This window comes from Tupaia chinensis, unplaced genomic scaffold, assembly GCF_000334495.1.
Source record: "Tupaia chinensis unplaced genomic scaffold, TupChi_1.0 Scaffold000503_1, whole genome shotgun sequence".
NCBI classification, from domain to species: domain Eukaryota; kingdom Metazoa; phylum Chordata; class Mammalia; order Scandentia; family Tupaiidae; genus Tupaia; species Tupaia belangeri.
In genome coordinates, this window is record NW_006160015.1 from 1,303,630 (window position 1) to 1,319,941 (window position 16,312).

Genomic DNA, 16,312 nt, shown 5'->3' on the forward strand with positions numbered 1-16,312 from the left:
CGGGGGGGGGGGGCAGGACAATTCTGATTTACATTCTGTGTCCCATTGGGACTATTATAGCTCCCTCTTCCCCTCCAAAGAACCTCTCAGGTTGGATGATAAAGTAATACACAATCACTAACAGAGTTGAAGTCCGTATTCCATAAGATATACCCCCTGCCGAGGAGCACAGGGACAAGATGGGGACAGGGGGATGTAAGCATTTGCTGAGCTTTTTCAAAGTAATGACTGGTGAAAACCTGTCATCTTCCTGCTTGAGCAGGTATCATCGGAAAACCCCTGACCTGTGTGTTATACGAAAGGGTGATGGCTGCAGGGAGTGTGTGGTCCCTTCTGCTCTGTTTTCAAGATGACCCTTGGCTTGTCCTTGGAGAGGGTCAGTCTCACTAACTCTAGTGGCAGACAGGCGTCTGGGTTGGTCAGTCTTGCAGGGCTGTGGGACCTGCGGGGATTGTTGACACTGAGCACAACCCTCTCTGCTGGTCCAGTGCATAGGAACCACAGGGGTCCTCTGGTGACCTGTGTCAGCCCAGCCACAAAGGCTGCTGGAGATAAGCAGTTAGCTTCAGAGGCATGAACAGAGATGCCAAAGCCAGGGGAACCTGTCCCTGTGAGGTGCAGGGACTTGGAAGCCTCTGTGATCAGAGACCTTTACCTCCTAAGCTAGCTTAGAGTCGGCCTGATTTAGCTTTTGAGGATGGACTGGGAGACTCCTATAGTCTTGGGGTCCACTGAGGTAGGCAGAGGCTAGGAAGCAGAGTCCTCTGCCCTCGTGAGAGAGGAACAGCCTGTGTCAGAAGCAAGGGGCTGGGGAGGGGGCCAGGCTGCTCCCTGGTGACTGTCCTGGCTGTTGCAGCCCTCTTCTCCCCTTGTGCGGTCTTGGTCCAGCTGTATGTAATCCCAGCAAATTTCTTTATCCTTCAAGTGAAGGGTTAACCCTGCAGGGTAAAGGAGGGAATTGTTAGTTCTGTGCGATGCTTTCCAACAGGACCTGACGCCCTGCCGCCCTCTCCCAGGTTCCCTGATCTCATTCTGCAGCATACTCTTTGATGGTCTCTGTCCAATCCAAGGTGGCATGGCCAGTAGTTTAGGATTTTCCTGTGATTGCTCTTGGCCTTAGGTCTTCTGCACTTGCTGTTCTCCTTCTTTGGAACATGACAGCCTTGTTCTTGTCACTTGGGGTTTATCCTCTTCATGGAGCTCTGCCTCAGTCACCATAAAGCAGTGGTCCCACCCTTCGCCATGGCTCCCTGTTTCTCCTGTGTGGCTGTTAGGGTTTTTCTGAACCTATCTCCTTAGCGTGATTGCTTCTTCTCCCCTCTCCCCTCCCTGTGAGCTCCAAAAATCAAGACCTTGTTGGTGGTCCAGAACTCAGAGAAGTACCACTTATAAGGTGAGTGCTTAAGAGTTAAATTCAAATTAATGAATGTTATCATTCCTGTTTTCTACAGTTCCTTATTGAGATTCCTGGTTAAAAAAAAAAAAGTGAGCTGTGGGTTGTTTTTCTTTTTTGTTAATGGTGGCAATACCCACCCACATGCTATGATTTTGAGAGGGCTCAGGGCACTTTCTGGGGCTGAAGGAAGAAGAACCCATTTGACTCTGGCCTCTTTGGCAGGAGAAGGGTGGCACCGTATCTGCTCTTGTGTTGCTCGGCTAGGATTGGGGGTTGCTCTTTTACCACTCTTGACCCTTGTAGGTTTGCACGTGTAGGGTGCCATCTTCCCTCTGCACTCCCACTTTCCAATGAGGAATGGGTGATTTTGGTAATGGAGTAATGCACAGAAAGGTTTGTGAGAGGGCATTGGGTTAGCTTGAAAATCCTGTCATTTGTAGCACGGGGACAGGTTGGTTATAGGATGAACTGTAGGGAGACAGAGGACAGGTCAGAGGATAGGGAAGGTGACAGACCTCTGCTTCCTGACAGAACCTGTTGGTGTTGTTTTCACTTACTTTTCTGGTTATATGGAACATTTTCCAGAGTGAATTGGAGAAGATGTCAAGATTATTATGAAAGGTGTTTTAGAAAGTACCCTGAGATATTCACTATATTTCCTTCTTTTGATTTATTTCCTACCAAATAAGCTCTTTAATAGACCACGTACAGAGACTCTCAAAGCATGCTTTTGTTCTTTCTAAATATGCAGCTATTCAGGCTGAGGGTTGGTATGTTGTAATTGACCTAATGCTTCAAAGAATGAACTGGTTCTGCTGAAATTTTCCTAAAATCTGTCCCACTGACATAATATTGGTCCATTAGGGAAGTGTGTGATTCATAATTAGCTTTCCTTCCATAGTAATGATTTACAGGCAGAAAGGTTAGTACATTTTAAATCTGTGTCACCATTTTAGAAGGCTGTTTTTTTGGTTACTTGGTTTTCAATATCTTGTTGAAATACAGTACTCTGATCTTGTATTTTGAGATACAGTTGTTTTTTTCTCATCCAAGTGCTGCGGAGAACGCCAATATTTCAGGTCTGGAGTCATTGCCAGACATTTGCCTAGGAGAGAAATGGTGTGGTCAGAAAGAAGCAGGACTGGGTTGGTGTGGAAAATTGGATTCACGTTCAAAGCCAATACCGGGATGGCGGAGTTTTGGATACACCTTCGGCTATGCTGTCTTGTCTTGTGTGTTTTGTTTAGAGAGCTTAAGCAATCTCTGCTATTAGCTCATGGATAACTACCAGAATCATGAACTCAAAATTGGTGCTTATTTAACCCTTCGCCTTTCCTCCTAGGCATGTAAGTCGGTGATATTATACAAATCAAATGAAAAACTAGACTCAGCTGCTTTAATTGTGTTTCTGCTCATGTGTTGTAAAATCATACTGTGCTTACTGACTGCCCCTCCTCTCCAAACTTTATACCATTTGCCAAAAAGTAGTACCATTTGCTAAAAAGTAAGTTTGGATTATAGGTTGACCTAGGGCAAGGGCAAAAGTTTCTGTGCCAGAATGTTCATGTGGGACCTTAAGTCCTAAAAATTAAAGTGCAAGTTTGTTCTAAGGGTGGTCACAAGAAGAGACAGAGAAGAGGCTCCATTTTTCACACAGGTCCTACAGACAGGCGGTGTACTCCATGCAGGGGCCACCAAGAGGGCAGAGCATGGGTTATGGCCTGGGTTGGAATTTCTGTGGACAGGGCAGGTCTAAATAGTTTAGAGTTCACTAGTTTGACTAATTTCAGTGACCTCTAAGCTGTTGGGGTGGTATCTGGCTATGAAGTGATTCAGGCAGAGGAATATTTATGGAGTACATAGGCCAGATAGAGGAGGTCTTTTAGTTTGCATATCAGAGATGTTCTCCAGGCTGGGCCTTTATAACCAGCCAGCCTCAAAAGGTGCAGTCTCTTCTCAACCAGAAAGTTTTTTTTTTTAAAGAATTATTTTATTTAACTTTTTATTATTAATATCATTACTATTTTTCAGTTTGATCAGAGAGAGACAGAGAGAGAGAGAGAGAGGGGAAGTGAGAAAGCAAGCCACCAGGTCCGAGACTTGAACCGTGGTCGGCCATGTGGGAGTCCAGCGCCTTTAACCACCACGCCACTTGCCAGCCCATCCAGAAAGGTTTTTAAGATCACAACGTCTGTGGTTAAGGTGCTAGGCTCCCACATGTCCAAGTGCGGTTTGAATCCAGGACCTGTTGGCTTGAAACTCACGCCATTTTTCCTTCTCTTGATTTATTTTCTACCAAATAAGCTCTTTAGTAGTCTTTAATAGGCCAGGTACAGAGAAGGCTGCTTGTTTTGTTGTTGTTGATTTTTAGGTGCACACGCACGTGTGACACCTCACCATCCCTGTATTGGCTTTGAACATGAATCCAATTTTTCACACCAACTCAGTCCTGCTTCTTTCTGACCACACCATTTCTCTCCTAGGCAAATGTTTGGCAATGACTCCAGACCTGGAATATAGGCTTTCTCAGTAGCACTTGGATGAGAAAAAACAACTGTCTCAAAATACAACATCAGGGTACCATATTTCATACACAGTATTAAGAACCAAGTAACAAAAAAACAGCCTTCTAAAAGGGTGACTCCTCAAAAAAACAGCCTTCTATAAAAAGGTCACGTGTGCATGTGCACCTCAAAAAAACAGAAGGGGGTGATTAATCACTTTCCCTCTCATTGTTTCTCTAGGGAGTATGAGTGCCCTATGACTAAAACCTTAAAAAAAGGTAGATGCCAAAACATTATAATATACAAAACATAAGAAAATACAAAACATAAAAAATAAAAACAGTACTGAGGCCCTGCAAAGGGTCACCTTGCTGTATGGTGATCAGAGAGATCTCTGGCCAGTCCAGAGGAGAAAGTCGCTTTGGCAGAAGTGCAAATGAAGAGCTGAAGCAGGCTTGGTAGGGTAAACCTGGAACCAGCAGGAAGAGGCGTCTGAGGGAGCAGGAGAGTGCCTGGTGCCAAAGCAAAGCCTAGGGCAGGCTCTCCATGGAACAGGAGAAGCACCTGTGGCTGTGTTGCCTTTGGTGGTAGCTTTTCTGTGTTTTCAGTGACCTGACCTAAGAGAATTGGAGGTACAAACCGAGTCTGCTAGGTGGACCCCAAAGAGTCATAACCCCAAAAGGGACCAGGAATAAAAGGAAACACCCATCCAAGCTGATAGAGTGTCAGTAAGGTTGGGCAAGACAGACTTGCACTGAGAAACTAACTCCCACATCTCAGGAGGTCCTATTTTGTCAAAAGAAACTTCAGGAAAAGAAAATGCCAACAGTAATTGTGATGTATGTGCTATCGATTTTGGAGACTTTGGAAAGAGGATGGGATGTTTCAGGGAGATTCCAAGTAAGTGGGGACTTTATTCTGCATAAATTGCTTTCTCAATTAAGAGGAAAAATGTGCCATAGATGCAACTTCCTGAATTTTTATGGCTAAATATCTCTTTGTTTTCTTTCCTTTTTTCTTTTCTTTTTGTTGCAGAGGTTTTTGCTATAGGGTGTGTGTGCTTGCCAGAAAGACAAAGAAACAGACAGAAAGCGAGAAATCACCCCCCAGGGGAGATGGCCACACCGCAATCCCTTCTCCTCCATTCTCCTCTTGGGATCTTGGGCACACACTCACACACGCACACGCACCCAGCGTGAGTTTAAGCAACCAGGTCCAGGAATCGAACTGCGGTCGACTACATGGGAGTCCAGTGACATAGCTATTACGCTAACTGCTGGTCCCTTTGTTTTCTTTCTTGAGGACTTAAATGAGGTGCCATAATGTGCATGTCTGTGTTATTTTTGTGTTGAGTAGCAAGTATTTAGGTTTGCTCAGCTTATGCTGGGCATTATAGTTGTTGCTTTGGAGAAGCAGAAAAAGTTAGAAACAACTTGTGCCCTAGTAGAGTTTATAATCCGCTGAAAGTAGAGAGGATTAATTTAGAGTTCATATTTGAGTATGAGATTTTTGGTCATTTAAAGGGAGACTGGTCTGGAAAGTACTTTTTTTAAAAAAAAAAAGAAAAAAGAAAAAGAATTAATTAATTAATTAAAATTTGACCAGGGAGAGACAGAGAGAGAGAGAGAGTGAGAGAGAGAGAGAGCAAGTAAGTTGCTATGTCCGGGACTCAAACCATGGTCTGCCACATGGGAGTCTCTTAACCATCACGCCACCTGCCGACCCTGGAAAGTATTTTTTCCTTTGCCTGTGAACGGTTTTCAAAAGCATATGAACAGTATAAATTCCATTGTCTGGAGAGTGTCGTAAGCACATCATTTTGCTATATACACTTGATATGCTCAAAGAAGATGCTAAAGTATATCCCCTTGGGAGTTATCTTAGGTACTTGAGATTAATCAGCCTGTACCTCTCTGAGTGTATTAAATTTGGATTTAATTTTTGTGAATTCTGCCCACTCTTTCTTCTTCCATTTTTTTTTTCTTTTTTTAAGGTTTTTGCCATAGAGCTGCTCTCATCAGAGAGGGAGAGAGAGGCAGAGAGAGGGAAAGTGAGAAATCATCCCCTTAAGGGGATGGCCACGCCATAGTCCCTTCTCCTCCATTCTCATCTTGAGATTTTGGACACGCACAAACACACCCATACATCCGCCATTTTTCAAGCCGCCAGCTTTAGGACTCAAACTGTGGTCAGCCATGTGGGAGTCCAGTGCCTTAACCACGACACCACCTGCTGGCTCCAAGTCTGAGTTTTTTTTTTTTTTAGTAGAGGGCTTGTGTGCTCGTCAGAAAGACAGAGAGAGACAGAAATTGAGAAATAACCCCCTGGGGAGATGGTCCCACTGCCATCTCTTCTCCTCCATTCTCCTCTTGGGACCTTAGGCACACGCGCACAGGCACTTGGCCTGAGTTTAAGCCACTGGGTCCGGGACTCGAACCGCTGTCGACTACATGGAAGTCCAGCGACATAGCCATTACGCAAACTTCTGGTCCCCTGATTTTTTCTTAAAGTTAGTGTGCAGAGGCTTGTGATCAGACTTCTTGGAGTGGGTAGTAGCTTCTTGGATGGAGTTCAACCTGCTTTCTAGGCTGTTGGCTATTGATGATGAAAGACAGAGGAACTACTGTTCCCTTCTTCCAGTTTCGTGCGAAGCCATGGCATGCCGTGTGCTCTGTTTATATTAGGACCAGTGTCTGTTATGTAAATAGAAAAGGAACTTAAGGTTAAGTAACAGAAGGTTCCATTGCAAACCAGAGTATCTCAAAGTATTCCCGAGGGTTACTGAACATTTTCCTCTGCTTCCTGAAGAGTTTGAACAAACACGGTAACATTTGTAAACGCCAGACTGCTAAAATGGTGAGGCCTGAAGTGATGCAAATATTTGCCGACTTTTAGGGACTAATAATCTGTTAATCATAGCTGTGGCCTTGGAGAGTAAACAACCTCCATATAGGCATCTGCTTAAGACTGGCACGGCCGGTGAGGGCCTGTGTGAAGCAAAGGCCAGCGTGTGACCTTGTCCTCCACTTCCCCTCCGCCAGCCTTCGCTGTCCTGTGCGCAGCTGTGACTGCCGTTGGAGGTCCCAGTGTTTACAGCCCTGTCTCTGACTCAGGGTGGCAGATACTGTTTTTGATAGATCCCAGCCAACTCCTATCACGTTGCACTCCAGCGTAATTGCAGCTGTCTCAGGATTCATTTGCAAGCTGCACAGAGTTAATCATAGATCCGAGTTAAACTTTGTTATGGGTCAAGAGAGAAAGGCCAGCCGTCTATTTCTGGTTGACTCATTTCTGCAGCTCATCATTTGACCACCATGATGTTTTGAGGCATTGGAAATGAAATTCTTCGGTGGGTTCCTGTGCCTAGAATCTCGCTGAATCAGTAGCATGGCCATCTCCTGGAGCTTGGGAGCAGTGCTGAGTCTTGGGCCCCCTTTAGACTTAGTGAACCAGGGTCTAATATTTTATTGCCATCTCCAGGTGATTGGTATGCACAGACTCAGGCTGGCCTCTGTCGTCTTATTGGTGGAAGCTGGGTTGCTGCTTTGCCCAAGTTCTGAGGGTGGGAAGAGGGAAGGTAGAGGTATGGTCAGGGCACAGATGCCTTTTCCGTGCCACAGTGTCTCCCCTAACTGCAAGGGAGCTGAGGATATAGGGTCAAACAGCGTGTTGGGAATAACGGGAGAAGCAAGGACTAGACCTGTCAGTGGGTACAGAATGGATTCCGTGAGCTAAGGTCTGAGTGCTCAATATTATATCAATATGTCCTTTCTCCTGTCCTGTTTTTCTTAAATCACTCTATTAATGAAAAGGTGACAAAAGTACAGCTCTTGTTGATTAGACAAAAATATACTGATTTCATTCCTACCCACCATTATGAACAGTTGGGTGGCTGTCCCAATACTCACAGAGAAAACTCAGTGCTTATCAAATACACAGCACCAGGGGCCAGATAGTAGGGCAGCAGTGAAATGAGATGATTTGACGTCTGACCTACATGGGAAGGTTCTGGGTTCGTGACCAGACTCCTCCTCCCTGAGTATGCAGGGCACATGTGCCCACGATCCAGGTTGTCTGAGATTGAGAGAAACTGTGGCATCAGGACCCTGTTGAGTGCTATATCTCTGTTTCAATCTGTCTCTTTTGCTCAGAGAAGAAATAAATAAACTTAAAAACTAAAAACCCGACATCAAAGAAGAACACAAATAGAGATATTTTTCCCAAGGCTTCCACCTCCCTTCTTTTCTTCCCTTTTATGTTGGGAAATGACAAGCATGTTCAAAAGTAGAGGGAAGGGTGTAGTGAACTCCTGTGTGTCTCAGTTAGCACCTTATGGCTTCGTGCCTCAACTCTACTTTGTACCCCACAATGACAAGTGCTTTTTTTTTTTTTTTTATTAACATCTGATGAGTGGAGAGTGGTGTTTCATTGCCTTTTTTATTAAAATACATTTTTAAAAATAATTATTTTTATTTAACTTTATTTACTTCAATTTGACCCTAAAGGGACAACGTGAGAGAGAGAGGGAGAGAGAAAATGAGAAAGCAAGCTGCCAGATCCAGGACTTGAACTGCGATCAGCCATGTGGGAGTCCAGTGCCCTCAACCACAGTGCCGCCTGCCAGCCCTGCCTTTTCTTTTATTTATTTTTGCCATAGGGTGCCTGTGCCTGCTGGAGAGAAACAGAGAAGGTGAGAAACCACCCCCCTCACCCCCTGGGGTGGAGGGCCATGCCACAGTCCCTCTTCTCCGTTCTCCTGGGAATTTTGGGCACGCACACACACACATGCCCAGTGTGATTTTCAAGACTTCAGGTCCGAGACATGAACTGCGGTCGGCTCTGTGGGAGTCCAGGACCTCAGCCACCACATCACTTGCTGCATCCCTTCTTTTCTTTTTTTTTAATTTTTTTTTTTTTTGGAGAGGTTTTCGCTATAGGGCGTGTGCGCTCGCCAGACAGAGAGACATAGAGACAGAAAGCGAGAAATCACCCCCCAGGGGGGATGGTCACTCCGCAATCCCTTCTCCTCCATTCTCCTCCTGGGATCTTGGGCACGCACGCACACGCGCCCGGCGTGAGTTTTAAGCCACCAGGTCCGGGACAACTTTGTGGGAGTCCAGCGACATAGCCATTACACTAACTGCTGGTTCCCAATCCCTTCTTTTCATTAGGGAGGGTAGCAAAACTCCACTTCATTATTAAATCACCATGCATTTTGGCCTTTCTTTTGTTGTCATTTTCACAAGCATTTTTTTTTTTTTTTTTTAGAAATAATCAACATTTGATTACTACTGTTAAATGATCCATTGAGATAACATTATGACTCATATTTAATTTCACTTTATTTAATTTTCATAATGTAAGAGATATAAAATATGATACAAAAAACACAAATTAAAGAGTTATTATAAAATTAATGCTCTGGTAACCACACCTAGGCCAAGAAGTCAAGTTTTGCCAGCTCTAGCTCTAAGTGTCCCGTGCCAGTCATAGGCTCTCTCTTCCAAAAAAATACCCTGAAAATCATCTCCAAGCTTTTCCTGATCTATGTTTTTAAAAATTTTCATCAATGCACATGTAATATATTTCTTTTTTTGTCACTTTTGCATACTCCGAAGTGTCATGTATTATTGGTTTTGTAAATGAAATATTACTTAAAAAAGATGACACTTTTTGGGTACGTATATCCTATGTTTGTCATTTAAAGCAGGTCTAAAATATTCTACCTTGTTAATATGTTTAGCAGTTTACCTATTTTCAGTTTACCTATTTTGGAAATTTTTGAAAGTAGTAATATGGGGGAGGCAGCAGGTGGCGTGGTAGTTAAGGTGCTGGACTCCCATGTAACCAACCCTGGTTTGAGTTCCACACCTGGTGGCTTAGAACTCATGCGAGGTGCATATGTATGCATGCCCAAAATCCCAGGAGGAGAATGGAGAAGGGGTTGTGGGTGGCCATCCCCTGGGGGTGATTTCTCACGTCCCTCTCTATTCGACTTCACTGAGTGCATGTACCCTACCTATGGTAAAGACCTAAACAAACAAAAGTGTATGGGCATACCTAACGCCGGTAAAATCATATAACTCTGACTGATTCTTTAATTTCTGAACCATGTAATTATTATTCTAGCCTTCTTTGTTGGTTAATGACTGAATACCTAGAACTGAGTGATTTATAAACACAGAGGTTCATTTAGCTCACTGTTCAGAAATCTATGGTACAGGGACCACATCTGGTGAGGGTCTTCTTGCTAATAAATAAAATGGCAGACGGTAGCATTTGGTGAGAGAGAGTTAGAGCTTGAGTAGGTAGAGCACGTATCTGTCCTGTTCTTTCTTTTCTTTGGAGAGGTTTTTGCTATAGGGCGCGTGCGCTCACCAGACAGAGAGAGACAGAGAGATAGAAAGCGAGAAATCACTCCCCAGGGGGGATGGCCACGCCACAATCCCTTCTCCTCCATCCTCTCGGGATCTTGGGCACGCACGCACACGTGCCCGGTGTGAGTTTAATCCACCGGGTCTGGGACTCGAACCGCGATCAACTATGTGGGAGTCCAGCGACATAGCCGTTACTCTAACTGCTGGTCCCCTGTCCTGTTCCCCAGTCACTCGTGGGGGTCTCAACCTAATGACCTAATCCTAATCTTTTCCCAAAGGCCTTGCATGTCAACACCATAGCTAGATTAATTTTCTACCCTCTTAATCCTGACACAATGGGAACCAAATCTCAACACATGAGTTTCAGGGAGACAACATTCAAACCATTGTAATCACTCATCACAAAAAAAGCACCTTCTATGCTTCAGGTGCCAACACAGGTAAAGCAAGAGAACCTGGTGGCCTTTTTTTCATGGTATTTAAAGCGGTTCTGGGGATTATATTTCCAAAAATAAAATTTTAGAAGCAAAGGATATGTCAGCTCTGTAAATTTAATTAAATAGCCCCAGATTGTTTTAAAGAAAAATAGAATCAGTTTGACATATGCCAATTGGATAAACACATCTGTGTTACCTTGCAGCCTGATCAACATTGGAATGGAAAAGCATTTACCTCGTCCTTGTTGCTGTTGACTACCCCCTGACTGTCTCGAGTTTAGTCCTGTTCCTTTGTGCATCAGCATGGTTGGGTCTGGTCCATGGAAGGGGATACCATGACCACACCTTGTGTGTTTCCATTACTGGCCTGTGAGGTTCTACTGAGTCCCGTGTTTACAGCACTTTACTCTACCACAGTTAAATTCTGGAGGAGGGAAGGATCTTCAGCCTGTTCTTTACAAGAACCTTTGGAGGAAGTACCCTCAATCCTGCCTTTTTGGTCCTAGTTTCTTAACCCATTTGACCATGAGATGTTAGGACAGTTTTCTTTCTAGGCCTCATGGGCTCTAATAGATTTTCCAAGACGTGTTCTTGTGCAAAGCCTTCGTCTTCAAATAATCATCCTACTCACCTTTGTGTGACTTTCCTAAAAGTGTAACTCTGTGTGACTCTGGACCAAATCTGTGAGGAGCATACTTGTTTGAAAATAAGAGTTTTAAGTTTCTACCTCAGATTTGTGGAATCAGAATCCTAAAAGTGGGGTCTGGGTTTCTTTTTAATGAGCTTTCCAAGTGGTTGGTTTCATTGCAGATTAAATGAGTCAATGTGGCCATAAGGCAGGAAGAGGTGCTTTCAAACATTCCTGGTCTTCCATTTAAGGCTGGCAGTAGAAGGTTCGTAAGGATAGCGGTGGGTTGGCAGGCGCCAGGCCAAGGGCTCTGTAGTTAACGGAAGTGAAGACAGAGAAGCCATGGGAAAAAGAGGCTATCTCTGAGATAGTCTGAGATTGAGCACCTGGTCTGGAACTTGAGGGAGATGCTCCCTGCAGTGATTTCTGATACCAACTATGTGGAGTTGCTCTAAACTCTGAGGATTTAGGGTACAATCTGCTATGAGACCGTCTCCCTTCAGATACCAGCTGGAAAACTGGTAGTCCCCAAACCACCCTCACTTCTAACCAACTGCCTACAAGTTCAGAGCTTCCCATAACCATCAGGTTCCATAACTTTCCAGAATGACTCACAGAATTTAGAAAAGTGCTATATGGCAGGTCTTCAAGCAGTTCATGAAAAAAATATGTATTATGAAAAAACTATATATGGATTTCAAAATTTTTTGCACTTAAAGAAATTAAGACTTACATTTCCCCCCCCACAAATTTTCTGGAATTTACAATTACAGTTTTACTGTAGTAAATGGATATCAGTTGGAACCCGTGAAGGGGGAGTCACATAAGGTGATGTCTAGGAAGGTCCTACAAGCTCTCTTGTCCTGTCCCTATTGTCACTTTTCTGACGTAAATGTGTGTGGTAATTCTCAGTTTTGCTGACTAAGAAGGCTCATCCCAGCTTTGGGGTAGAGTTTTTATTGGGGTTTCGTTCTGTAGATGTGATTGATTGGCTCATGGGCTATGAGATTGATCTCAATCTCCACACTCACCCCCCCAACCCCATTTTGGAGGTTGAGCTGATATCACTTGGCTCGAAGCCCATCCTTCTCATTACATGGTTGGTCTCTGGAGACCAGCCCTACCTAGCCTGAGTCATCTATTAGCATAAACTATCAAGGACCCACTCTGAGTCACCTTGTTAGCATAAACATCAGGCCCACATTCTTATTACTTGGAAAATTCCAAAGATTTAGAGGAACCAGGGGCAAAAGGTAGTCAAATTCTTGATTCCACAGGTTTTAGAGGCTTTCTTCCAGAACCAGGGACAAAGGTTAACCAGATTCTTAAATAAATTCCTTTCCTCCTACACTGCACCCTCCATTTCCCTTTTACTTTTTTTTGGGGTGGGGTGGGGAGGGATTTCTGCTATAGGGCGTGTGTGCTCACCAGAGAGACAGAGAGACAGAAAGCGAGAAATCACTCCCCAGGGGGAAGGCTACTCGGCAATCCCCTCTCCTCCATTCTCCTCTCGGGATCTTGGGGGCACGCACACACACGTGCCCGGCGTGAGTTTAAGCCACCAGCTCTGAAACTTGGACTGTGGTCGGCTACATGGGTGTCAAATGACATAGCCATTGTGCCAATTGCTGGTCCCTTCCCTCTATCTTGGATCTAGTTTGACTTTGTAATACTTCAAGGGGTTAGCCATTTGTCTCTGACCATATTTGTTAAACACTTTCCTGCTTTCTTATTTTTGTATTTTACCATGTTAACATTTCATGTTTATATTTTGAATTCTGTGATTTTCTTTTTCCTTGAGCAGAGTCATACTTGGAAATTAATACATAGGGTTTTGATCATTATCTTTGAAATGTTTTAAAATCTGGTAGTGTCTTTTAATTTCCTTATTTCAAGTGATTTCAGTCTGACAGAGAAGTCGCAAGAGTAGTACAGAGAATTCCTGTATACTCTCCATTCAGAGTCTAATGTTAATTTTCTACCGTAGCTGTCATTCTCTCTTACCCTATTTACACAACTTTTTCTGGTTTGAACTAACTGAAAGTAGGTTGTAGACATAAGAATTCCTATACATTTTTTTTTTTTTGAGAGATTTTCACTGTAGGGCGCGTGCGCTTGCCAGACAGACAGAGAGAGACATAGAGACAGAAAGCAAGAAATCATCCCCCAGGGGGGATGGTCACACTGCAATCCCTTCTCCTCCATGCGCCTCTCGGGATCTTGGGCATGCACGCACACGCGCCCAGCGTGAGTTTTAAGCCACCGGGTCCGGGACACGAACCACGGGCGACTATGTGGGAGTCCAGTGACATAGCCATTACGCTAACTGCTGGTTCCCAAGAATTCCTATATATTTCAGGGCATATTTCTTAAATACAAAGACACTCTCCTGCATAGTCTTAGAACCCACCAAAACCCAGAAATTAATCCTTAAACTCCTAGGCCCAGGAATATGTTCTATTAGTAGTTATATTATCTCTTCAGTCTAGAAAAGTTCTGTAGTCTTTTCACGTTTCTTATGTCTTTTGTATTTTTGAAGACTATGTAGGTTATTACTTTCCAGAATGTGCTTTAATTTGAGTTTATCTGATGTTTCCTCATAGCAGAAATATCACAGAAGTAAATGCTGTACTCTCAGTATCTGGAAACCCACCATGTCTACTTGTCCTGTTACAGTGATGGTGATTTTATCACTGGGTTAAGGTGGTGTCTCCTATAGTTTTTACTTCTGAAGTTAATGACTGAATTATTTTTAGTATGATTATTTTTATTGTCAGACAGTATATGTAAATACAAGACACAGAAGCAGAGACAGAGAAAGAGGGGGAAAACACCTCCCAGTGGGGTATGGTCATGCCGCAATCCCCTTTCCTCCATTTCTCCAGCCTGTTGAGATTTGGGGCATGCACACAAAGGCACCCAGTATGTTTTTCAAACCACTGAAGCAGGTATTCTTAGCTGTGCGGTCAGCTATGTGGGATCTTGCTCTGTTACCCAGTAGGTCTTGGGGCTGGACCTATATTTTATATTTTGAATATATTCTGCAGGGTTGGAGGGGATAGTTTGGGGCTATGAAAATACCATTTCCTATAAAACTTTTACCAACTAATTTTAGCATCCATGAACGTTTTTTTTTTTTCCTGACTCAGTTATTCCTATGAAAGTTAACAAATGGTGATTAGTCTGATTCCATTATTGATTCTGTACTTAATCAGCTAACATGCTATGGTAAGAAAGAATTTTTCCTTCTTTCCCATTTATTTATTTACTCATTTACGAATAGCAATGAAGACTTATGAATTATTTTATTTATTGGTTTTTAATTCATTACTCTCACAATTTATGTTGATGTTCATATTGTCCCAGATTTGACTCCTGGGAATTTCCGTGTCCCTTTGGACAAATAGTCAAGACTCTTTGAACATTTCCTTCCTTTATGACACGAGAAGATGATTTAGGCCCGTTCTGTACTTTTTCTGCCTTAGTAATGGATTCGGCTAATTTCTGGTTCAGCTGGCTTATTTTTATGGTAGAGTCTCAGAGTTAGGACCACACAAGAGATGGTGAGATGTGTGCTGTCAGCGGAGATAGCGGAGTGGACTGCTAGTTTGCTTGGAAGGACTGTGGCTAGGTGTACCGGTCACACGCAGAATATATTCAAAATATTTTTTTCCAGCCCCAAGACCTACTGGGTAACAGAGCAAGATCCCATATAGCTGACCGCACAGCTAAGAATACCTGCTTCAGTGGTTTGAAAAACATACTGGGTGCCTTTGTGTGCATGCCCCAAATCTCAACAGGCTGGAGAAATGGAGGAAAGGGGATTGCGGCATGACCATACCCCACTGGGAGGTGTTTTCCCCCTGGATATGTGTCATATCCAGCTCCCTACTGGTTTCTTTGGTCTTCTATACTCCATTTTCTACAAAGTAACTTAACCTCCAGGATAACGTCCAAATCCCTGAGTTTGGTTATACCATACCAAACCGGACCCGTGACTTTGCTCTCGCTGTCCCCAAACAGTACCTTGGTACACATGGCTGTTCTTTGGGTAGCTGGTGTTCTCTTCCTTGCTTGTCTCATCAGTGGACTTCAAAGTGTCCTCGTAGAGTTTGTTCAAGTTTTGTCCCTTCTGGAGACTCTGCCTGACTTCTCAGGTGGTCGTACTCGCTCTGCTCTTCCCTGAGTGGATAGTTCTAGACCTGCAGATGAGCAGAATCTGCAGGCATGGGGGTTTTTTCAAAGTCCACAGTTCAGTTTCACCCTAGCTTACCCAGATTCTATAATTTGGGATAAGGCTCTTGAGATCTGTGGGTTTTAGGTTGGCATTTTAATAAAGAGTCAGAGTTAGGGCTATTGGTGTATGTGGGGTCTTCCAAAAGTTTATGGGAATTAGGTACTATGAAAATCGTGCATGAATTTCAAAAGCCTTTTTTTGCACTGAATAAAATCATATGTAGGGAACCAGCAGTTAGCGTAATGACTATGTCGCTGGACTCCCACATAGTCGACCGCGTTTTGCGTCTAGGACCTAGTGGCTTAAAACTCACGCCGGGCGCATGTGCATGCGTGCCCAGGATCCTGAGAGAAGAATGGAGGAGAAGGGATTGCAGCGTGGCCATCCCCCCAGGGGTGATTCCTTCCTTTCTGTTTCTCTCTTTCTGGCGAGCACATGTGCCCTCTGTCAAAAACCCCTCCAAAAACAAAGATAGATGGGGGAACAGCAGTTACCGTAATGGCTATGTCGCTGGACTCCCATGTGGTCGACCACGGTTCAAGTCCCAGACCCGGTGGCTTAAACTCACGCTGGGTGTGTGTGTGTGCGTGCCCAAGATCCTGAGAGGAGAATGGAGGAGAAGGGATTGCGGCATGGCCATCCCCCCTGGGGGGTGATTTCTCGTTTTCTGTCTCTCTGTCTCTCTTTGTCTGGCAAGTGCGTGCGCCTTATAGCAAAAACCTCTCCAAAAAAA

General features: G+C 44.0%; 1 long non-coding RNA gene across 7 annotated transcripts; it reads right to left on the reverse strand.

Annotated features, from left to right (window-relative positions):
* Positions 1-10: 10 nt before the first annotated feature.
* On the reverse strand, positions 11-16,110 carry LOC102477926 (uncharacterized). Of its 7 annotated transcripts, none has more exons than XR_001370989.1 (4): positions 16,074-16,110; positions 15,369-15,561; positions 2,327-2,501; positions 11-938 (listed from the first exon to the last, which is right to left on the reverse strand). It is a non-coding gene; the product is annotated as an uncharacterized LOC102477926 (long non-coding RNA). The 7 variants fall into 7 exon arrangements; XR_335707.1 differs by having other exon boundaries at positions 1,044-2,501; XR_001370987.1 differs by lacking the exon at positions 2,327-2,501.
* Between the last annotated feature and the right edge of the window lie 202 nt (positions 16,111-16,312).